Source organism: Cynocephalus volans, chromosome 4, assembly GCF_027409185.1.
Source record: "Cynocephalus volans isolate mCynVol1 chromosome 4, mCynVol1.pri, whole genome shotgun sequence".
Classification (NCBI taxonomy): domain Eukaryota; kingdom Metazoa; phylum Chordata; class Mammalia; order Dermoptera; family Cynocephalidae; genus Cynocephalus; species Cynocephalus volans.
Window position 1 is genome coordinate 68,083,338 of NC_084463.1, and position 26,103 is coordinate 68,109,440.

Here is a 26,103-nt window from a genome sequence, read left to right on the forward strand (position 1 = left end):
TCAGCTGTCAGAAGTTTAACCTTTCTGTCATAGGTAACTTTTTTCTCTTCTTAAAGCGTACAATCTTCAAAAACTGAATTCTTTGGCAGAGGCAATGTGATGTACAATAGAAGGAAGGATAAAGATAAGGCTGAGGTGGGTAGGAGGTTGGGAGAGCTGGATATGAGGAGCAATGATGCCTGATTTTATGTAAAGTTATGTGTAAGCAGGGACTGCAATGGACTGAATGTTGTGTCCCCCTAAAATTCACATGTTGAAACCCTAATCCAAATGTGACGGTATTTTTCAGGTGGAACCTTTGGGAGGTAATTAGGTCATGAGGGTGGAGCTCTAATGAATGAAATTAGTGTCCATATAAGAAAAGGTCAGAGAACTAGCTACCTGTTTTTCTGCCACATGAGGATACCAAGGAAAGTCAGCAGTCTGAAGCCTGCAAGAAGGTCCTCCCCGAGAACCTGGCCGTGCTAAAGCCCTGACTTCAGACTTTCAACCTTCAGAAGTGTGAGAAATAAATATTTGTTGTTGAAGCCATCCAGTTTATGGTATTTTGTTATAGTAGTCCTAGCTGACTAAGACAGGGACTAACTTTATTCTTAAGGTTAGAGAAATGAATATATTAATCCACTTACTGCTGGGTTTGGACATAGAGATAGATATGTAATAGCTCATTTAGGTAATTCTCTAGGTAGGAAACAGTCCATTTTAGGAGAAACACATCAGTTATGTGAAGATTGGCTTTGTTTTCCTAGCAGTGAAAAGCACTATGGGGACTAATCTACACTGTTCAGTTTAAGTGAAATGAATGTCCAGGTTATGCTGATTTTCTCATGAAGAAAATTGAATCACCAAATAGGGAAACTGGCAGTGCTTTGACTTCCACTTTTAATACTATAAGCTTTAGAAGAAAACTAATGGGAAGTTTCAGTACAATGCACATTGTGGGTGCTGTGATACCCAGGGACATAGACGAAGGTGCCAGTCTTGCTTCTCAGACACTAAATAGAAATTTTGGGACTGTCTGCAGAGAGAATTTTCCATAGTAGAGCCAAGGAATAATAAATATAAAAGGGTATAGAGCAATGTCACTTTCTAGGTACAGAAAGCTTTTACAACCATCATTTTACTTAATCTTCAAAATTAATCCTTGAAAATAGATAGAATTGATGGTTTTAACTCTAAATTACAGACATGGAAAATGAAATTGCCAAAAGTAATATAGCTTCTTAATTGTAGAGTCAGGAGAATAGGTCCTCTCAATTCTCTGTGGCTCTTTTTCTTATATTACTTTTATAAAATGACAACAAAACAAAGAAATGCCCAGACTTCACTGGCAAATTCTACCAAACATTGAAGAAGAATTAATACTAACCCTTACAAGCTATTCCAAAAAATAAAAGTGGTGGGAAAACTTCCCAAATATTCTATGAAGCCAATATTACTCTGATACCAAAACCAAGAACATCACAAGAAAATAAAACAAAGATCAATGTCCTTTATAAATATGGATGCAAAATCCTCAACAAAATGCTAGTAAACTGAATGCGGCAACATCTAAAAGTGATTGTACATTATGACCATGTGAGATTTATTCCAGGATAAAGGTTTGCTAAACTTATGAAAATGAATTTATGTAATACACTCTAAACAAAAAAAAAAAGCCACATGATATTCTTCATAGATGCAGAAAAAGCATTTGATAATCCAACACCCTTTCAGGATAAAAACATTCAGTAAACTAGCAATAGAAAGGCAACTTCTTAAACCTACTTAAGGGCATCTTGTAAAAACTCACATCTAACATCCTAATTAATGGCAAAAGAGTGAATTCTTTTCTCTCAACTTCAGGAACAATATGAAGGTACTTCAAAAAGTTCATGGAAAGATTTGTATTGTCTTTTAATTCTATTTTTTTAATGAACTTTTTGAAGTACCCTCATACAAGTATGCATGCTCTTGTGCTGAATGTTCTAGCCAAGACAATTATGCAAGAAAAGGCTACAAAAAGCATTCAAATTGGAAAAGAAGTATAACTATCTCTATTCTCAGATGATGTGATATCTACAGAAAAACCCTAAGAAAGCCACACATACACACACACACCAAAATACAACTGATAAACAAGTTCATCAGTGTTGCAGGATATAAGATCACGATACTAAAAAATCATTGCATTTCTATATATTATCAGTGAACAATCCAAAAATGAAATTAAGAAAATAATTTTATTTACAATAGTATTAAAATAAATCAATACTTAGGAAAAATTTAACCAAAGAAGTTTAAGACGTGTACACAGAAAGTACAAAATGCTATTAAAAAAAATTAAAGAAGACTTAAATAATAGAAAGACATCTGTGTTCACGGATTGCAAGACTTAATATTGCTAAGATGTCAATACTACCCATAGTGATCTACAGGCTCAGTTCAGTCCCTATCAAAATTCCACCTGCCCCTCCCCTTTCTTTATTATTTTGTTGTATTTTATTATACTGTTTTTTTCTATTCAAAGTTTAGCATTCTTAGTATTTTTAAGCAAATATGTAAGATTTAAACAATGCTATCAACCAACTTACTCTAAATGACATTTATAGAATACCTAACAACTATAGAATGCACATTTTTTCAAGTTCACATGAAACATTCTCAAAGATAGAGCCATAAAATACATCTCAGTAAATATCAAAGGATCAAAATAATACAGAGTATATTCTGTGATGACAGTGGCATTAATAAAAAAGCAATATCAAAAGGGTTAAAAAAAATCCTCAAATAGATAAAATTAAACACCACTTCTAGATAACCATGGGTCAAAGAAGAAATTACAGTGAAATAAGAAAATATTTTAAACTTAAAAAATAATGTAAACAAAACATGTCACAGTTTGTGGGATGCAACTAAAGAAGCACTTAGAAGAAAATTACAGCTTTAAAAGTGCTTGTACCACAAAAGAAGAAAGGTTTAAAATCAATGATATAAGCTTTGACCTTTAGAAGACAGGCAATGAAGAACAAAGAAAATCCAAAGTAAGTAGAAGAAAGAAAATAAGAAAAATAAGAATGGAAATCAACAAAATAGAAAATACACAAAATAGAAAAAAAATCAACAAAATCAAAAGTTGGTTATTTGGAAAAAGTAGTATTGATAAACCTTGTGTGACTGATCAAGAAAAAAAGGAAGAAAACCCAAATTGCTTATATGAGCATGTAAAAATGGACATAACTACAGATTCTACAGTTGTTAAGAAACGGAAATATTATAAACAGCTTTATGCCAATAACTTCAAGAACACAGGTCAGATAGACAAGTTCACTGAAAACCCCAATAAATCTAAATAGCCTGATATCTATTATACGAATTAAATTCATATTCAAATATTTTTCCTCAAATAAATATTTACACTGACATGGCTTCAAAAGTAAATTCTATAATACACTATGGAAGAAATAATACTAAATCTGCAAAAAGTTTTCCAGAAAATAAAGGGGAAGGGAACACTTCTAACTTTTTATTAGGTTTTATTTTATTTTATTTATTTTTATTTTTATGACTTTATTTTCTGAAAAAGACTAAGATCATAGAAAATATGTTTTCTGACCACAATAGCAAAAGGAAATTTAGGAAACTCACAAATGTGTGAAAATTAAACAACACTGTCTTAAATAAATAATAAGTAGAAAGAAAAATCACAGGGAAATTAAAGAGTACTTTGAGATAAAGACCAAAACAGAACACATTAAAATTTATAGGATGTAGGGCTCATGCATTACTTAGAGGAAAATTTATGCTTGTAAACATCTGTATTAAAAATAAGAAAAATTTCAAATCAGTAATGTAAACTTCTACCTTAAGAAAATAGAAAAAGTAGAGCAAACTAAAGCAACAGCAAATATAAGTAGGAAATAACAAAGATTACACCAGAAATATATGAAATAGGGAATTAAAAAACAATAGAGAAAATCAACAAAATCAAAAGTTGATTCTTTAAAAAGATCAACAAAATTTGCAGGCTTTAATCTAGACTGACCAAGAAAAAAGAGAGCGGACTGAAATTACTAAAATCAGAAATGAAGCAGGGGAAAAAAAAAAAAAGAAATGAAGCAGGGGTATTATTACATTGCCATATGGCTTATTGTGGTGATAAGATTTAGTTTCTTTCTCTTTCTCATTTGCATTTCTGTTCTTCCAGTGGGTTTTGTTCTTTCTTGGGTATTCGTGATAGTGACTATCATTTTTCAGATTCCGGATGCAGGACTTCTTTGAAGATTTCTTGTAGGGCTTGTTGTGTGGTGGTGAACTCCCATAGTTTTTGTCTGGAAAAAACACTATTTTCCCTTCATTTCTGAAGGATAGCCTTGCTGGGTATAGTACTCTTGGCTGGCAGATTTTTTTTTTTCTTTTAGTATTTTGAATATATTATTCCATTTTTTTCTGGTCTGTCGAGTTGCTGTTGAGAAGTCTATGGCACCACCAAAAGAATACAGTAATTCTCAAATACCAGACCTTATAGAGCAGGAAAGACTTGAAATGACTGAAAAGGAATTCTGGGCAACAATCTTAAGGAAACTCACTGAGATATGAGAAGACTCAGACAACATAATAAAATGAGAGAAAAGAATCAAGGACATGAAAAAGGAAATTTACAAAGAGATTAATATCTTAAAAATAAATGTAGCAGAACTCATGGAAATGAAAGATTCATTCAACAAAATAAAAATCACAACCAATAGCTTAAGCAGCAGGCTACCACAAGCAGATGAAAGAATTTCTTGTCTTGAAGATAGTCTTTATGAAATAACCCAGGTGGACAAAAAATAAGTAAAAAAAAAAAAAAAAAGAATTAGAAAAAAAAAAGAAGAAAATCAGAGAGCTAGCAGACAATCTTAAGTGCACAAACATTCGAATCATGGATGTTCCAGAAGGGGAGGAGAAAGGAAAAGGCATGGAAAACTTATTCAATGAAATAATAGTGGAAAATTTCCCAGGTGTAAGGAGAGACACTGACCTTCAGATCCAAGAAGCTCTAAGATCCCCAAACAGGTTCAACCCAAAAAGATCCTTTCTGAGACATGCTATAATCAAACTGGCAAAGCTCAAAGACAAAGAGAGAATCTTAGAAGACACTTGCTGCCTTTTATTTTTTTTTTGAAGAAATTGACAAGGTGATCCTAGAATTCATATGAAAATACAGGGGTCTCAGCAAGCTAAAACACTCTTGAAGTGTGAAGGACTCACACTTTGTGATGCCAAAATTTATTACAAAGTTAGAATAATCGAGACAGTGGAGTATAAGGATAGACATTTAGATCAGTGGAATAAAATTGAGACTCTAGAAATAAACCCTTACATTTATGGGCAATTGATTTTTGTCAAGGGTGCAAAGATAATTATCTAGGGAATAAAGAGCCTTTTTCAACAAATAGTATTAGGACAACTGGGTTTCTGCATGAGAAGGAGGAATGAGTCTGGACCCCTGCCTTATACCATACAGAAATTAACTCAAAATTCATCGTAGACCTAAATGTAAGAGCTAGAACAATAAAACTTAGAAGAAAATTTGGTAGTATGATTCCATTTATACAAAATGTCCAGAAGAGTCAAATCTGTGGAGACAAGAAGATTAGTAATTGCCTATGGCTGAGGGGGAGGAGGGGGGAGGGATGGAAATGGACTGTTAATGGATATGGGGTTTCTTTCTGGGGTGATGAAATGTTCTAGAATTAGTATATGGTTATGATTGCACAACTCTGTGAAATCAATTGTAAAATCCACTGAATTGTGTATCCTATATATTTAGCTTAATTTGTAAATTATGTCTGTAAAAGATAGAACCTTTTGAAGTTTTCTAAAGACCTAACACAGATTCCTACATATATGAGCTGATCAGTAAGTGTTTCCCGTTGGATAATTTACATGCCAGTCTCTACACCAGAGAAGAGGAGTTGAGTATTAATCTCTGTGAGCGGTGTTTATTAGTAATCCAGAAAATTATAGAATAGGTTAAGATTAAGGACACTCTGTACCCTCTTACAAGGGTCATCATTTAGTAGCTAGCTTTTGCCAAGAAAATGTTAGCTCTTTGTGAAATACACTTAGCCTAGAAGACCTTGACTTCCTGGAATTCTAAATAAAATTAAAACCATAAGTTTTCCTCCCATACATTTTTAAATAGTTAAAAACAAATGCAGAAAATACTTTATATGATACAATATCCCACATATACAATAAGATGGAATTTTCAATACATGACCAAACATTCAAATAAACATCTTTCATAGGAGGTTCTTGGCAGGCAGCACACTTTTCCCACTAATGTTGCTATTATAAAAGCATTTTCGGAGCTGTTCTTTTGTAATTTCTGTGAAAGCCAGTGTACAAATTACATGAATAAACAATCTTAGTACTTTTTAATCATATCTGGTTTATAACCAAAATTATATTAGTCAAGTTAGTCAACCATTTTATTCTAGGCTTAGCTCAGAATCACTCTAGAGTGCTTCCAAAATTATATCCATTCTCAAAACAGGAAGCCATGCTATCACTAACAGTTTTTAAAAATGGATTTTGAACTTCACAATATTGCTGTAACAAATATGTATCTTGGTTCACTGCCAGGCACATGTTGAGCATACAGGTAAATGTTGATTGAATAATCAAATGAATGAATTAATTAATATCACGTTTGAAGTATCTCCAGGTGATACTAACGTGCAGCCAGGGATGAGAACCTTTAGGGGAAGAAGAGGTGACTTCAGTTTGAAAGATGGGTGGGATCTGGACACGTGGAGATTGAGGGAAGTAATTCCAAATGAAGAGAACAGCATGAACAAAGGTCCACCTGCTGATGGCAAGGATTTTCCACATATGAGGCCTTTTTTCCTGGCATGTTTACCTGAAAGTTAACTTGAAACATGATGAAATAGAGTTCATTCATTTGCAAGAATCACAGGCAGAAGTATTTTTGTGATATTAGAGGTGGGTAAGATACTGTTCTTGATAATGACCTGCAGCTTATCATCTGTAGCACAATAAGCCCTTTCACTGAGACTCTTTTAGACAGGCCCCTTTGTATAAGGAAATTACACCCTTTGCTGCATGGCAAGATATTAAACAAAGCATGGTTTATTGAAAAGATGTTTGAAATAGCAACGATACTGGAAAAGGGCAAAAAAGAACAATCTCGGTTTTTATGATTTTGCTTTGACCACAAGCTTCAAATGCGAATTTCAAAGCTGTAAATACTGGTTATGAGAACAGGAACATAATGTAAATATTTTGAAGAGATAGTAATCAGGAGTGGTGAATCACAGATAGCGACCAGATGAAAGGCATAAAGCTGTCAGGGCTTCAAATCTGAGTAAGTTTTCAATTTTGATATCCACTGAGAGTAGTCAAATTGAAGATGAACATAAGTAAATACTGACAGTACATACTATTGAATTTGTCTGGTAATAAATTTTTCTTAGGTTTTGCACATATTTCTAATCTAAAAATACATATGCTTTGTAAAAAGATGGAAAGAAACCCTTTGGTAATGTTTTCTGTTCCTGTATTACATTTTCAGAAAAGTACAGGTTCTAGAGGAATCATATAAGCAGAATTACAGACAGTATGAGCTGTATTTTCATGTCCAAAGTATAATAAAAAGAGCAACCTATTTTTTCCTTACTGATATGACATGCAACCTGGCTCATAAACCAAAGTTCTATACATGTATGGATATAAAAGAAAAGTAAAATGAAAATCCAAATCTAGTACCTGAGGCTAAAAGTATTATGTCCACAGATTCCAAAATACAAAGGAAAAGTTATGCCCACCAAATCTGAAATATGAACTACTATTTTTCCTTTGTATTTGAAATCTTTGTCTAGGAGTTCTTAATGAGAAGATTGTTACTTTAAGAGTTCTCACCACCAGGATGACAACATGGTGGCCCAATATTGCACCACATCTGAAAAGTTCCAGCTGCTTTGAGATGAATCCTATAGTGCTGGGATTCAACAATCTATGTAAAAGTAAATAGAATATTTTTTCTCACAATTTTCAAAGTAATGTGACATTAAAAAATAGAGATAGGAAGGAGAGAAGAAAAAAATCAGGGGCATCAACACAGTAAGAATAACTAGCTATGGTGTCAGGAGATCTAGATTCTAGTTGTGTCTCTGTCACCAAGCAGCTAGAGACTTCGGGTAAATCACCTTAACTGTTGACTTCCCTTGCAATGTGATATCAGGCAAGTATTTTAGTAGTTTTCAAATGTTTAAAGAAATAGAACCTTTTCTCCCTTGAGTGAAATCTGACTTGGAATTATAATATGTAAAACAGATGAAGGTAAAGATGCAGGAGTGCAAGTCCCTGAGACCTAACCTCTCAACCTCTCCCATGCTTGAGACCAATTTGGAGGCACAGCCGCAGACATTCGAGGGCCTTGCTGCTCAAAGTGTGGTCCAGGAACCAGCAGCATCAGCTGGTTAGAGATGCAGAATCTCAGAAGCTAGTTAGAAATAGAGAATCTCAAGCCCCAGTGGGACCTACTCGGTCGGCTTCTGCATTCTAATAGATGCCCAGCAATCTGTTTCACAGTAAAGTTTGAGAAGCTCTGCTCTAGAGATGCATGCAACTCCATTTGAAAACTGACTTCTGGACTAGTTAACCTATAGGGGTTAGTGGTGTTAATTTCATCCTGTGACACAACACACTGATTCTTACCTGGAAGCCCAGTGGGAAAAAAGAACAAGAAGAAGTGGCAGCGATGACATTTTTAGAATCTTGAAATCTAGAATTCAGGGTTTTATTTTATTTATTTCACAGACAGTTCAGTACTCTGTCTATTCTATAACATTGCCTCAAAGAAAGGGACTGTATAATGGCCTTTTTGGCACACTCAACAAAGATAATTGAAGAGACTTTTTAATAAGGTGGTTGTTAACAGAGTTGTGGGCAGGCTTGAGGGAACCAGTAAAGGAAGGTTAAGCACCCAAGGACATATAATCGTGGGAACGATTAACACGATTAACACTCAATCTTCATGGAGCAAGAGAAGGGATGGAACCTCAGGAGAGTTTTAACTGTGGGGAGTGCCCACTCCAGGATCTCTTGCCTTAGGTGGAAGAGTGCAGCTACTGCCAAACCACAGGTCAGCGGCGTGCAGACCAGAAGAACGAATAAGCCCGACTTTATCTCCTCTCCCACTCTGGTCACCTGCCAGTGGCTACCATTGGCCAAATCCAACAAGAAGCCAGAGTGCAAGGGAGCCAATCAATGCAGTCCATAGAAGTCATCATATTGGGGCACAGAGCATGGGATGGAAGGGTGGAAAGTGCTTCTGGAGAGCGAAATTCAGCATAACAATTCATTTACACAGTAAATGGTTGAATTTGTACATAGAAAAATAGATAATAAAGTAAAATTATAATAGAAAAGTTTTGTTTGCTTATTTTGTCTACATATATGTTTATATACTTATATATGTATGCATGAGTGTATGTTAAACATCAGAAAGAATTTTTTAAGAAACACTGAGATATACCAGAATGTGTGCTTTTAAGAGGCATTTTTATACTTTCTTCTGCTGTGAAAAGTTTTAGACAAGAAAATGTTCTTAATCTGTATTTATCTAATACATGCCCTTTGGAAGGCACTATTAAAAACACTAAAGCATAAAACATGATCCCCATCCTCAAAGAGCTACTATCTAGGTTGAAGGCAAAAATATAAAATATATTTATAAGCTGTATATGGAATGAAATGATTTATTTTCAATTTTATCAATATTTATTAAGCACTTGCAATGTCTTTGGGTCTAAAATTAAAATAAAAAATGATTCAAGAAAGATATAGTTGCTGTCCACATGAAATTTATAATCGTAGAATCATGTCCACCATTAGGAAATAAATCGCATGCCTCTGTGTGTGTGTGTATGCGTATTATTCTTACTGCTGAAATACTCTTAACTCTCTTTGTCGGTAATAGTACTTACTTTCAGACTTCTTTATCCACCACCTCAGCTAATTGATGCTTCTATAACAATACAGTCATTTTGCCTTTCTGGAGAAGGTGACTCATGACTATTATTTATTTGTGTGAACTCTAGCCATCTGAAAAGGACATGCAGAGTCCCTCTTGAGCTGCAACCATCTATTCAGACCCTATCATTTCACATAAACATTTATTGTAAAAACCCATCATAAGAGCACTGTCAGTAGTACTGGCGATCCTGCCAATCATGTTTCTCCACATTATTATTTTTCCACATGTCTTCCTTCACCAATATCCCTTACGGGTATTAACACAGAAAAAAGAACAGTGCAATCAATAGTGCTTTTTTTCCTTCCAGTGTCAATGCTGTCATTGCTGGTGCAGGTGAGAGCTAATATCTTATTTCTCAGACATGTTAATCTTTAGACGAATGGACTCGTTTGAAGGAAGGATTTCTTAACCAGCTTACCACGTCCTATTTTGAAGCTTTATGGATTCAGTGGCTCATTTGAAATGATTTTAGAGAAGATGTTTTTCAAATCATGAAGAAGACAAGAAAATTTGTATATAAGATCTGATCTTGCCAAATGTGGGATTACTCTAATTACAGTTTATGATAGATTAAACCAATTGCTCATGGTCTCTGATGGCTTGTAAAGATGGAATTTGTTGGTCTATTAGTTACTTGTTAAATGTAGATGTGAATGTATAATTACAAATACATAACATAACCTATATAATTTGCAATTGATTGATTCCTCCCAAATTGTTCTTGAAATTTTACTTGTTTCAAAGATGTTTTCTATTTTATTTATTCATTTATTTTTTCATGATTGATTGATTTTACAACTATCTACTGAAACACTACTATATGTAAGGTCCTTTGCTGGACTATATTTTTTAGCATTGGCTCTTAAATGGATCTTGCTTTCAAAAAGCTTACAGTCTAACAGGAAGATAAGACATGAAGACATACTATAAGAGACAATGTGCTAAGTACCAAAAGAGAGGCTTGGGTGAAGCCATACTTTGAGGTTATTCCCACTTGAGAGGGTGGGTTGTAGGTCAGGGACAATTTCCTAAAGTTGGTGACGTTTGGAAGCATCTCCCAGAATGGAAAGGACACTGACATGGTAGGATCGGAGAAAAGCACATTCTAGTCTGTGTGTAGACAATTAGCATGGAGCTGTGCTCAGAATAGAGAGGGTGCAAAATATAGAATAAGATTGAATCTTCAAAAGGCTTGGAATGGTGACTAGACTGCATGTTATACAGATTTTGATAAATAATCAAAAACTATTATTCAACAGAAAAAACAAAGGTATACTTCTAGGAAGAAACTAATAATACTCTGGGGGTTATTTATTTATTTTTGAAACAAGGAAAGAATTGCAATAAAGTGGACACTATACATTTACATGTACCTTTACTATACTTTTTTCTTTCTTATAATAATTTATCCTTTTAAACTCTATATAATTTATAAAACTTTTTCAATTACATCATTGTTTCTTACATTCATCCAATAAAAAGGCTCATGTAGAATGCTTGTAAAAAATAGTATACTGCAATTGTTATTAATATTGTTATTGTTATATTCCATAGAAAATGTTTATTTAGAGTTACCTACATTTTTCCAATTTGTCTTTTCTCTATCTTTTACTCATCCTAGACTATCCTTCTGGGTTCATTTTCCTTTATTTAATAATACATTTTTTAGACATTTCTTTTGCATTAGTTTATTGGTAGTAAACTCTCCTGGTTTGTGTTTATCTCATGAGCATTTAAAAAATATAGCTTTTCTGAGTGCACCTTGCTAGGATGACAGTTATTATTTCTCAGCCCTTTGAAAAGATTATTCATTGTCTTCTGGCTTCTATTATTGCTATCTGCTGTCAATCTGTTCTTTGTAGGTGTTCTTTTCTCTCTGCTTTTGGGATCTTTGTGCTGGGTATTCTGCTGATGCTCTGCGAAGTGTCTAGTTTTGGATTTATTTTTATTTATATTTCTTGGTGGATGTTGTGCTTAATATTGTGGGATCATATTTTCCATTAGTCAGAGAGATTCACAGTCATTGATGCTTCAAATATTACCCTTCCTTTCTTCTGTCTATTCTCACTCAAGGACTCAGATTAATTTAGATTTTCACATTCTATCTGCTGTATCAGTTGATATCTCTTTTATATTTTCCACTCTTTATCTTTCTGTGCAACATTTTATAGCATTTTCAGATCTGTCTTCCAGTTTTAGTTTAGTAATTTTCTTTAGTAGCATTTAATACTCTATTTAACCCATCTGCTTTTTGTTTTACTTTTAATCATTATATTTTTCTTTTATAAAGGTTGTATTTTCTTTTCCAATTCTCCCTAGTCAGTTTTAATTTTCTCTCATTGTTTTCATTTTTGTGATAACATCTTTTATTTTTTAAGTGTCTCATATATTTTATATTCTAAATTTGAGAATCTAGTATCTGATGCTCTTGGTGGTCTAAATCTATGGTTTTTTGTTTCTTCTAACTCTCATTCCTGGTGGTAGCTTTCTTTGTAAATTCAGTGATCATTGATTTTATATGTCACTTTATTTTACTTTTAGGAAATATTCCTAAAGGGCATATTCCATGTGAGAGAAGGTCCATGTGTTTCCAAGATATCTTGGGGGCGTTGCAGACCTGGAACCTCTTAACCACTTAAGCTCCTTCGGGTCTTAGGTATAATCCAGGAATCTAAGTTTCAGCTCCCTCTCCCTGCCAACGTAAAACTGTCTCCAGACCTTAGATATTGGTATTTATCCTCAAGCTACCCTATTTTAAGTTTGCACTTACAACTCAGTTTAAATTTTACCTCAAGTTTTTGCTTTTGTTTTTGCTAAGGTGCCTTGGAGATTTTTCTCACCTATTTCAAGCCTAGCTACGTTAAAAATTATGTTTTATGCAGGATTGACTTTTTTTGTTTGCTTCTCAGGAGGCTTCTTCCAAGTCTGTAATCAGCCCACTGCCAATAGCTGAGTGATAGATCATTGTTTGTCTATAGCACAATATCAGTCTGGGAATTATCAAGTTAGTTTAATCAATATAAGTAAGCCAAACCAGAATACTTCAGAATAAACAAAATACTAACTTGGCATCTGATATGTCCAATTTAGTATTCTCTACTAATTTTTGTTACTTTGTGTTTTTTGGATGCAACCTAAAATATTATATTAATAAAATATTTAAAATAAACCTAGAGGATAGATGACATTATGTTAAGTGAAATAAACAGGAAGAGAGATTCTACATGATTTCGTTTATATGTGAAATCTTAAAAATTGTAACACCTAGAAACAGAGAGTAGAATGTTAGCTACTAGGGGCTGGGGTGTTGAGGAAGTGAGAGATGTTGGTCAAAGGCTACAAACCTACAGTAATAAGATGAATTAGTTCTGGACACCTAATGTACAGCACAATGAATACAGTTAATGATAATGTACTGTATACTTGAAATATGCTAAGAGAATAGATCTTAAGTATTTTCACCACAAAAAGTAACTATGTGAAGTGACAGATATGTTATTTAGCTTGATTGTGGTAATTATTTCACAATGTCTACCTACCAAAACATCACATTGTACACCTTGAATATGTGCAATTTTGATTTGTCAATTATACATTAATAAATCTGGGGGAAAAAAAGTATTCCTGTTTTACAAAAGAAGTAACTGCACCACTAGGAGACTACTACTGTGTAGACATTCTTAAAATTTCTCTTTTCTTAATTTTATTCTTATATGTTTTACAATTCACAAAGGAAGGGAAAAGAGTGAGTGGATTCATTCAAAAGTCTAAGAACTGAAGAAAAGCAAAAAAGTCTTTTGGTCATTTTTAATGAGTTTATAATCTCACTTATGCTTGATTACTTTCATGTAGATTCATTTAATCATTCTATTAATATTCATAGCATGCCTACTCTGTAGCATGTATTATTAGACATGGTAGAAAATACAGCAAAGAACAAATAGAAATCCCCACATTTATGGATCTTGCATCCTGTTATCAAGATAGTAAACAAGAAAAAGTAGTAAAATAAATAGTATATTAGATAGCAAGTGCTAAGGAGAAAAACAAAGTTTGGAAGAGGAATAAATAATAGTGGGGATTGTTGCAAAATTAGGTGGGTATATGGATTTATTGCTTTTGAGTACTTTATTAATTAACCTTGGCAATTTATGGACTGTGAAGTCACAGCAGGACTACTCCAATAATCGGGTGAACAGATTTTTTAGCAGAGTTGGTGTAATTGGTTGAAATGTGTCCCCATAAAAAGATAGGTCAGAGTCTTAACCCCCAGTACTTCAGAGTGTAACCTTATTTGGAGATAGGGCCTTTACAGAAGTAATCAAATTAAGATGAGGTTATTAGGGTAGGCCCTAATGCCATATGACCAGTTTCCTTACATAAAGGGGAAAATTTGGGCACAGAAACATACACATACACAGGGAGAATACCAGTCATGCTGCCACAAGCCACGGAACTGTGAGAAACTAGGAGAGAGAACTTCAGAGACAACAGGGCCCACCTTTATCTCAGACTTCTAGAGCCCAGAACCATGAGATGAATTTCCGCTGTTTAAGTCACTCAATTTGTGGTGCTTTGTTACAGCAGCCCTAGCAAACTAATACAACCAGCTTAACAGTATGTAGGGCAGCAGCAGGTGATGAGCTAAAGGGTTCTGAAATAACTTAAAGCCTACAAGCCAGGTGGTTTTCATTTAACTTAAAGTATATATAATGTTTATTATATAGCAGGGACTGTTCTAAGTACTTTGTAAATATTAATCATTATATGTCCAAATAGCAATCCTTTTATGTAGGTTCACTGATTATTCTCATTTTGAAGATGTGAAGGTAAAGTTTGGTTGTGCCATCTACTTCCCAAGAGAAGGAAAAGACTCAAACATTAAGTGGTTGGTAAAAGGCCACAAAAAATTATTACATTGGGGCTGGCCCCGTGGCTCACTCGGGAGAGTGCGGCGCTGGTAGTGCCAAGGCCGCAGGTTTGGATCCTATGTAGGGGTGGCCAGTGCGCTCACTGGCTGAGCATGGTGTGGACAACACCGTGAAAATTATTACATTGTGTAATGCTTAATATACTAATTATCCTGATTTGAGCATCACGTATTACACACAGGTATTGATATTCAACACGACACCCCACAGATATGTACGACCAATTATGTTTCAATAAAAAATAAATAGTTAATTTTTTTTTTCTCTACGGTCCACACCACGCTCACCACGACCACCCCTACATAGGATCCGAACCTGCGGCCTCGGCGCTACCAGCGCCGCACTCTCCCGAGTGAGCCACAGGACTGGCCCTAAATAGTTAAAATTTTAAAACAAACATTACATGACACGGCAGAGATTCTTGGGCCCCACACAAGAGATTTTTCCAGGATGTGTTCCATAACAACATGTAAACATTTGGAATCTTTTAAAGTCTCTTTTTTGGTGATAATGAAAGCTGTAGGCAAAGTACACACTCAAATTGAGAACACCTATGTTATAGACCTGCCTCTGAGTTTCCTGAACCACAGACCTTGGACATGTCACTTAAACTTCTTTTGGTCTCCATTTTCACACCTGCCCATACTCACCAGGTTACTAAAATTAAATTAAAATATAAATTTAAAAATTATATTTTAAATTAAATCCGAATATAAATTTAAAATTAATATTTAAAATTTAAATTAAATAAATTTATAAATGTAAAATTAAATCAGAATATAAATTTAAATTTTAAAATAAACATCATAAAAGAATGAAGTCTCTGAAACATAGTTCGCTTTGGAGATTTTCATTTTTAGGAAGGCTATCCCTTCAATAACCCCCAAATAATGTATTAATTTGTATACTATTTGTGAACATTCAGATCTAAGAAATCATCTAAACTATTTACAGTATACTTGAAAGGCTTTGAAACCATCTGACTGGAATGTAAGATACACATGTAATCTAGTTTCATAGGGATAAAAAATTGATATTAAGTTATGATTCATGATGATCAATATTGGGTGAGCATTAAACCAATCACATCATTAGTCCTTTAAGCAAAGCTTTAGATTCATACTTATAGACTGAAATATGTATTAATCTCAGGATTCCACCTTTAACTAACTGACAGCATAGAACCTTAAAATGGGGATGGTATTAATTAGAATGCCAGTGAATATAAATTAGGTGGGGCTGGGAAAGAGTTATGATAGATTCTTTTCACCAAGTTCTCAGCATGGAGGAGGTGTAAGTCTAGATCACTTCCAAGTGTTGGAAGGAAATGCGGGAAAGAGACCTTTTACCAAGACCTGATGTATTAGTCAAGGTAAATAATACTGACTGCTGTAACAAACACTCTTCAAATCTCAGTCCTTTAACACAGTAAATATTTATTTCTTGCTCACATTATAGGTCTGAGGCAGGTTAGGTGTCTCTGTGGAGCAGCCCTGATGCAAGAGAGACTACCAAGTCTCCTTGTAATTTTACCATCTTTGACAAGTGGCCTCCATGGTTACTGAGGAGAGTGAAGAGAGAGAACTGGAGAATCCCATGGGCTAGGCTCACATTCCAGTGGTTATAACCCAGTCGTGTGGCCTTAACTTGACTACATCTTGGTCAATCCCCTTTTGCTCTCTGTTGTAATCACACTGGACCCTAAATATGCTATGTTCTCTTTTGCTCTGGGCTTTAAACTTTCCTTCACCCGTCTTGGAACACTTCCTTGCCATATCCCAATAATTCCTGTTCTTTCCACTATTACAGCCAGCCTCCAAGGAACGTTTTCTAACTTGAACTCTATTATCTTGTCAAAGAGGTTTTTTTTACATTGTTCATGTTTACGGGAATGTCTAGAAAGACAAATTCTGATGATGTGTGTGTGAGACATTTTGCTAATGCAGTCAGTCCTCATCATTATATTATAATTTATATGGCATTTTGTACGATTTGTGAAACTTTTAAAAAAAATTTTGGAACTAAGCAAAAATCTTTATATAGGCATGGAAGTTGTTTTAAGATTTTCATTGTAACTGAAAGTGTTGCAAGGTGTAAAGGACATATTTTTAAACACATATTCCATGCCTATTCAATATAGTTTCATAAAATATAGTATCATAAATTTTTTGACATAATTTTCTTATTATCAGTTTCTATTTGCAGTATCTCTCATGTACCAGTTGAACAATAATTTTAAGTGTCATAATGCTTAATAACAACAACAAAAATAATGATAATTGACAGTAGTTATTGGGTGCATGTATATGTGGATACTGGACTATGACTTTTATATGTATTATCTCATTTAAACTGTATTCTAACCCTATTCTGTTAGAATTATTATTATCCCAGTCTTACAGATAAGGTTGCTAGGGCCCTGAAAGGCCATACAACATGCCTATGGTTCCTGAGCCAGCAAGTGGTAGAACTAGGCTTTAAACTCAGATCATTCTTATTTTCAAAGGTCTGGCTTCTTTCATCCCTCTATACTATATATGGAAAGAATACTGGGACAGACAGTTCCAGTCCTCAGTCATGGTTCTCTAACTCATCAACTATGTGATCTCTGGCTACTCACTGAACCCTGCTTGGTCTTTGCTTCCCCAATTAAAATAATCTCAAGTGTGTGCTCCCTACAACCTTGGGAAGACAAAATGCATCAATGTATGTGAAAACAATTTGAAAATTCTAACATGCTATACAAACCCGGGGATAGTTAAGAGGTTATTACTGGGTCACAGAGAGGCTTTATTTATAAAGAAGACTCTTGGCAAACTTTAAAGATATGCCCAGAAAACTCAAATTTCCAAACTGGATAACAAAATAAACATAATTTGTCTAATAAAATGCAGAAATGCCACTGAAAAATGTCACGGACCCCTTAATATCTCTAATATTTCTACAAATCATTCATAAAGTTGTTAAAACAAATACTGCCTAGAACATTTGTTGAAATAGTTTCATGATTCAACTTTGATTAATATATTTATAGGCTATTTGATGTCCTAGCTCTGGGCCACCACCACACTTAACATTCTACTTTTTATTTTATTCAAAACTTGTTTTTGGACACAGGGCCATCCATAGTGGGGCTATGTAAGTGGGGAGGTCTGTGTTCAATTCCTTGCCTTTTTAGCAACTTCCTCATGACCCCACGCGAGTTCTTCTCTTCTCCATGCCCATTTCTTCATTTACACTTATGGGGTGGGTGGGTTAGGCAAGATCCACCCATACCACAAGCGTAGTTCCCAAGTATAGTTGATTTTCAGAATCACATGTAGATGCTGTAAACTAAAATCCATTTCTGAGCACAGCAACAGGGGATTCTGATTCAGATTTGGGGTAGATTCAGAATCATAATGAGGTTAGCTAACATTTATTGAAAGCTACTTTGTGCCAGATATTGTGCTCAACATGTTATACAGGTTTGTATTTATATCATTACAACTGTTTGAGATAAATAATAATATCATTCTCATTATGACATATTCCAAGGTTTTAACTGCCCATTCATTCCTAGTAGTTTCTTGCTGCTTATTTGTCTTTATGATTATATCCTTCCCTATATGTATGTAGCTGCTCTATATTCTGAATCTGACATTCCCAATATCTACAGTGTTTGAAGATCTACATCTAGTGTTCTTTGCTTCCTTACTTACATTTATTGTTTGTGTTTAATCTTTGAGAGTCTTAAGAGCCTAAATTTGGGAAGTTTTAGATGTCAGTGACTAGAAACGACCCTAGCCTTTTTTGAGGGGTGAGATTCAGCACAGGAATCTCTGACTAGGCTCCCTGACGTTATACCTGTTCCAGGTCTCAGAATCCCTATAGCAGTGTTCTCTTCACATGACTATCAGGGGAGCCTGGCTTCTCTCTGTCCCTCTCGGGTCTCCAGATCAAGTTTACACTTTGTATTTGTTTTGTTTTGGTTTGGTTGTTTGCTTTTGGTGGGGGAGGGTTGTCTTTGGAAACTTCTCTTATCTCTTAAGGAACCACCAATGCCTCAAAAGTTTGTTTTATGATGATGTATTTGTTCCGTGGCAGGAGGGTCACTGAGTTCTGGGTAACTTTTCCTTCCTTCCTTCCTCCCCCCCCCCGCCTCTATCTTTCTTTTTGTTTTTTTCTGTCTTTTTTATGTGTGTGTGTTTGTGTGTGTGCGTATTTATCTCCTGTGCTAAAATATAGCTCCAAGAGAGCAGAGACAATGACTGTCTTAAACTCAACTCTATCTTTAGTAATGAGAGAAATTCCTACACATAATATTTTCTCAAACCTTCTATACAGCAAAAAACATCTGTGACCCAAATATTAATTCATTTTTTACTCACAAACAAATTCAACATAATCCCTAGACCAAATTATGGATTGAATCTTGGAGCCACAAATTTTACTTCAGAGATGTGCAGTTCAGTATATTAGCCACTAATCACATGTGGCTATACATATTCTAATTTAGACTAATGAAAATTAAATAAAATTTAAAATTTAGTTCTTTAGTGCCCCTAGCCATATTTTCATTATTATAGGAATTTCTATTGGACAACAATCCTTTATATAAAAATTCCAGGTTTAAAACTATATTTAGCAGCTCTCTTTAGCCATGGTATATGACCTAGGCTAAGCAATTGTCTTTTATTCCATTAGGAAATTATTTCTGCACTCTAATTTTCTTAATTCTGCTTACCTAGCAGCCAAGATTCTCAGTATGTAACAATCTTGTCACCAATCTGGGCCTCAGCACAAATTCTAGTCATTTCTTTCAATGCAATTCAGTCAAAATGCCAAAATGCTATGTTTATTACTAAGCAATGTATTAAATAGCCACCTCTGATTTCTACTCCACCCCTGATTTGCAAGAATGAAATGAGGGATGGAAGAACAAATATTTTAACAGAAATACATCCACACATATATACAAACATAAACACATAAATAATAATAATTGGAAATTAGTCTTTTTTTAGGCTTTATCAGAATATTCTTGTGTTACATCAGCTGGGTCAGATGGCCAATATGATTTTGCACGTCTAAATGACTGTTTCTCTGAGGAGGCTTCATTCAACCTTAGATAACAATGTATTAGTGCTTCATACAGAATCATTTTTGTAGTATTTTCTTGAAGAGAGGGTAGAATTTCCTGTCTTTGCAGAAGGTTTAATGGTGGTGCCATATATTCATTATAGCTTGTTAAAGTGTCCTTTTATACACTGGATGTGTAGAAATAGAATCCAAATTCCCTATGGGATGTGTGAATAACAGTGCAGTGACAAAAGAACCCCAGAAAACAGTATGGAGGTTTCTCAAACAACTACAGATAGATCTTCCATATGATCCAGCCATCCCACTTACGGGTATATACCCAGAGGAATAGAAATCATCATGTCGAAGGGATACCTGCACTTCCATGTTCATTGCAGCTCTGTTTACGATAGCCAAGACACGGAACCAACCTAAATGTCCACTGATGGATGATTGAATAAGGAAACTGTGGTATATACACCATGAAATACTACTCTGCCATAAAAAATAATGAAATCCTCCCATTTGCAACAGCATGGATGAGCCTGGAGGAACTTATGTTGAGTGAAATAAGCAAAGCACAGAGGGATAAATACCACATGTGCTTACTCATATGTGGGAGCTAAGAGAGAAAGAATGAAGGAAAGAAAGACCACAGTAGTGCGTTGGACTTGCAGAGGGAGAGAACATTCCTTGGGCTGCAAAATGGAGTGGGGGGGGGGGGAGAGGGGGAGAGAGGAGGAGGTTAGGGATAATTGGGTGTGGAACACGGGGTACAAATGAAATTTGTGGTAATGGGTATGCTGCCACTATGAATCTGGCCCTCACCTCGTGGGCACGAGGGGTGACAATCAGCTTAGTAGCACATGAGTGTTCATAACAACAACAAAGAAGAACTCCAGAGGTGCAGGCTAACAGCAGTTGTTGAAGAAGGAAGATTTTCAGTTCTGTGCCTTTAATGCAATGCAATGTGTGTGATTTACTGATTGTGTGAATGTGCTAAAAAAATAAAATAATTTGCACCCTTTGGGAAAAAATACAGTCTGTTTATGTAAGGTATTAAAAACTGCATATAAATTTAGTGCTCCCCACATAAAATGAAATTTAGTACTTGTTAAATAAAAAATGAATAAAGAATCTTAAAGCAAAACATAAGCATTTCCCATTTGGAAAATGTGCACAACAGAATGCCAAAACATTTGTTGATATACTTTTTTCAACTATAAAGCAAAAACCTATTTTTGTTAAATATTGTATGAATCCACTGTGATTTAAAAAGGAAAGTGGCATCTAATCATGGAACATTATATCTACTTGGTTATGTGGTTTATGGCTGATCTGTCAAAACATTATTCAAATTCATTTTTAGAATAAATTTTTGAGATTTAAAGAATAGAAATGAAACTAAATCCCAGGGAAATTTTAAAAGTACGGAAAGAGAAAATGTCTGAGGAGTTATCCTTTTTTTGTTGTTGTTGTTGATTTTACCAATAAACAATATGAATTATATTACGTCTCATCTTGACAAAGGCAACATTTTAATCTATTAAATAAGTAGCATAATTAGCCTGATGCTCATACCCCTCTATACATGCATCAGATGCTGTGGTTTAGTTCCTGCATATTTAAGGAACTCAGCATAGTATGGGCAGGTTGCAGATATTAAGTAAATGTTTATAAAACATGAATAAATAAGTGAATGAATGCCTATTTTAAATGTAAATATTAAGATGAAATTTTAAAAATTCCATAGCCAATTTCTGGAAGAAATTGATTTTGTTTTAAAATAGTTTATTTCTTTGGATAATTATGTGCTAAGAATGAAAACACAAAAATGCACATTGAATGATAAAAGTAAATAAGAAAATTGAAAGCTTTTCTGCGGTGTTTTTATTTATTTATTTATTTTCTAACTAAAATTTTGTGTCCTTTGATCAACATTTCCCCAATTCCCTCCACTTCACCCCTTATGTTAACCACCCATTTTACTCTGTTTCTGTGAGTTCAACTTTCCACATGTGGTATTTGGGTACCTGTCTTTCTGTGCCTGGTTTATTTCACTTAACATAATGTCCTCCGGGTTCATCCATACTGTTTCAAATGACAGAATTTTGTTCTTTTTAAATATTGAATAGTATTCCACTGGTTATATATGCCACATTTCATTATATGTATGCTTGTATGTAGCTGTCCCTTGGTATTTGTAGGGAATTGGTTCTGAGACCTCTGTGGACACTAAAATCAATGTGTGTGTGTGTGTGTGTGTGTGTAATCTCCCTCTGCCTCTCTTGTAAGGATTCTAGTGATGAGTATGAGATGGTATAATTTTTCTTTTATGATTTAGACAACTCATGAAGACAGGATAATCTAATGTATTTACTCAAATTTTTGGTCTTTCTGTACTTTTTTTTCTTCCTGATGCTCTAACTCAGATTCCTTCTTTTTATCATCTTCTTTCTGTTTAGGGATCTTTCTTTAACTATTCCTCAAAAGTAGGTTTGCTAAGACAAAGATTTTAAATGTTCCTTTGCCTGCAAATGTCTTTATCTCCCTTTCATTTTTAAACAATAGTTTCCTCAGATGTAAAATTTACAGTTGAGTTTTTTTTCTTTCAATACAAATGCTCCTCAACTTATTGATGGGGTTGCATTCTGATAAACCCATCATGTTGCTTTGTGTTGCTTCGCCCCCCACAGATTTGTCACCCCACTTCCCCTGGGTGACAGAGATGCAAAGGGTTACACAAAGCCCATCTCTTCTGAGCAGTGAGAGGCTCCGAAGTGGTTAACTTCCCTGGGAACGCTGCCGCCAGCAAGAGGGATCCCTTCCTCGGGAAATTAACCCCAAATTGGGGTTCTCTTCCTGCATTTATTTTCCAGACCAGGAAGTTACAGGAAGAGAACATAGGTGGGATTACAGTTTAACAATATAGGCTGGTAACTTTCAGTGAAACAAGCCAGATGACATTCCAGTAGACAATTAAGTGATCTTACAGCAATTTCTCAGTATCTCTACATAACAATCAGTTACTAGTCTGTCCTTGAGCCAGCAACCTTGCTGTGCCACAAATCTTTCTCTTACACCAGAGACTTATAGCCTGAGGAAGATTTCCAGTCCTCCTCAAGGTCAATATTTGAAACTGCAAGACTTTGGAAAACCAGGCCCTGTGAAGTACATATGATTTTTAGTATATTCCACACAATCATAAGTTGGAAATATCATGTCAAAAATGCACTTTCAACTTATGATATTTTTAACTTACCATGGGTTCATCAGGATGCAACCTCATCATGAGTCAAGGGGTGTAGTGAATGTGAATTGCTTTTAATTTTTAAAGTAAAAAAATTGTAAGTTGAACCATCATAATTTGGAGACCATCTGTATTTGAAAAATATGTGCAACTTTCTGCTGACCTCTACAATTTCAGATGAGAAGTTAGCTGCCATTGAAATTGGTGCTCCCTTTAAGTAATGTGACATTTCTTTCTGCCACCTCTCATGATGTGTTCTTTGTATTTCATTTTTAGAAGTTTAATTATGATATGTTGAAGTGGATTTCTTTGAGTTTATCCTGTTTGAGGTCTGTATAGGTTGTTGAATCTGTGGATTTATTTCTTTTGCTGAATTTGAGACATTTTCAGCCATTATTTTTTCAAATACTTTTTTGTCCCTACTCTCTCCTCTCCTTTTGGATCTCTCATAATATGAATGTGAGATGTTTTGAATTGCCTTATGGGTCCCTGAAACCTTATTTTTTTAATGTCTATTTTCTCTCTGTTTTTCAAATCAAATAAATTCTGTAAAACTGTCCTTAAATTCACTAATTCTATCCTATGTCATCGCCACTCTATTTTTGAACCCACCCAGCAAGTTTTCTATTTTTGTTGTAATATTTTTCAGTTCTATAATTTCCATTTGGTTATTTTTATATCTTCTATTGACTTGCTGATAGTTTCTATTTAAAAAAAAATTCATTTCAAAAGAATTTGTAATTGCTTGTTGAAACATTTTCTGATATATCCTTTATAATTCTTGTCAGATAATTCCAATATTTGATTCATTTCAGTGTTGGTGTCAATTGATTGTTTTTTTTTTTTAATTCAAGTTGTAATTTTCCTAGTTCTTATTATGATGGTTGATTTTCTATTATACTCTGGATATTTTGGCTATTATGTTAGGACACTCTAGATCCTATTTAAATTTTTAATTTTAACAGACAATTAACTCTAGGTTTGACATGCAGGTCCTGGCCTACTTTTGTGGGTTGTAGTCCAGAGTCAAATACTCCCCTTCGTTTTGCTTGCCAATTTCTGAAATCCGATATATCTTATGACAATTTATTTTTTTATGCCTTTTACGCTATTTCATTGAAACTTTAGTATAATTTAGGCTGCAGTAAAACATTACAGACATGTTTATATTCTGAGCAGTTTTCCACAATTCTGTTTCCTCTACATAAAAATAAGTAATTTCTATAATAGTTTTGCACATTGCTAAATTAATAAATGCAGATCATGGTGAATTTCTAAATTTGTAATTACAATGAAATGAAAAAAATTCAAGAAGAATAATTTATACTATTTTCCAATTAAAGTAAAAATATTTATTGTTTTATATTTTTGAGACAAGAATACAAACTATTCAACTCAGCTTCTTTGTAAATTAAAGAAAGATACTTTAAAATTTATTGCATATAGCAAATAATATATTTTTAATGCACACACATATACACACTGATTTCATATTTAAAATAAGGAGATGAGAGAGAGACTAGATGCTTTAAATCCATGAGCATCAGAGGTTATTATTGCCTTTTGAAAATATGATTATCTCTACAAAGCTTATCAAGGTTTTTGTTTGCTCTTATGTTAAATCTTAAGAAAAATTTTAATATCTTACTTTTTAACTATGGGATTGCACATTATATATATCTCCTTACTATGTTCTTAATATCCTGACAATGGGAAAGTATATGTCATTGACAGCATCCCTCCCCCAAAAAACATATCAGACACATATAAAATAATCCAGGAATACTTTACAGGTTAATTATTTGCTTTGCACTCAAACCATAGCTTGCAGTCTTTTGAGAGCCCTCCTTGCACCTTGGATGGGGAATTGAGAGTGTCATCTTCACCCTATTCTCTGGCCTGTATGGATTTGGTTTCCCACCATAGTGTGATATTTTGATATTTTTGAAAAGGGGAACCATGTTTTATCTTTTTATCCTTATCACCGAGAGCAGTACTAGTAAATAGAAAACACTCAATAAATACTCAGTGAATAAATAAGGATAGTATGAATAAAAGAATGAAATACTGAACTTTAGTGGAAACTTTCTATAAAATAAAGTGAGTATTTTATTTCATAAAGATTATAACATCAAGCAAGGATTCAACTTTATTTCCTTATGTTAGCGAGATCTTGATGAATGGTGCAGGGGAGCAAAGTAAAATGTATTTGCAGGCTTAAAAATTCAAATCCCCATAGTTTACCCTGTATTTGTCCAATGTCTCTAGTTTTATAAACCATCTTAACTACTTCATGATATGAAAAATAAAGGAAAACAAATGTATTGAGCACATTACATGTGGCAGTGGAAAGGGACGTAGGTGAAACTGACACGCAGTCTCAGTTGGTCGACTCCTAACCTGTTCTTTCCAAGTAATTACCACCAGCTTCCTCTCCAGGTGTGCTGAAATACCTTAGTCTAGCTCAAATATCTGTGTTTGGATAGCCATATCCTGAGTCCACCTTCCTTCCTACTGGTGCTCATCCCCAGTGAAGGTGTTCGTTATGGTACCAGTCTAAGATAGAGTAAGCCTGTGTTCACTAAGTTTTCCATTTAACATCATTTCCTCAAAATCTCTAGTGAAAGGGCCCAGAAAGGAAGGGTAAATATAAATCAGTACATCTTCAGATTCTTTACCTTATTTCTTTAGTGCTATCTTTTTTTTTTTTTTTTTTTTTTGGTTTATTTTTAGCTTATATGAACATGCTAGTTGAGTGATAGTTATTTCCTGGTAATACTGGCTTAATGATATCTGGTTTATATTTTTATTTTTAAGATTAAGAGAATTGTCCA

General features: G+C 34.3%; 1 protein-coding gene across 1 annotated transcript in view; it reads left to right on the forward strand.

Moving 5' to 3' along the window:
• GUCY1A2 (guanylate cyclase 1 soluble subunit alpha 2) overlaps positions 1 to 26,103 on the forward strand; it is a 276,535-nt gene that overhangs the window by 147,339 nt on the left and 103,093 nt on the right. The gene's annotated exons all lie outside the window — the stretch shown is intronic.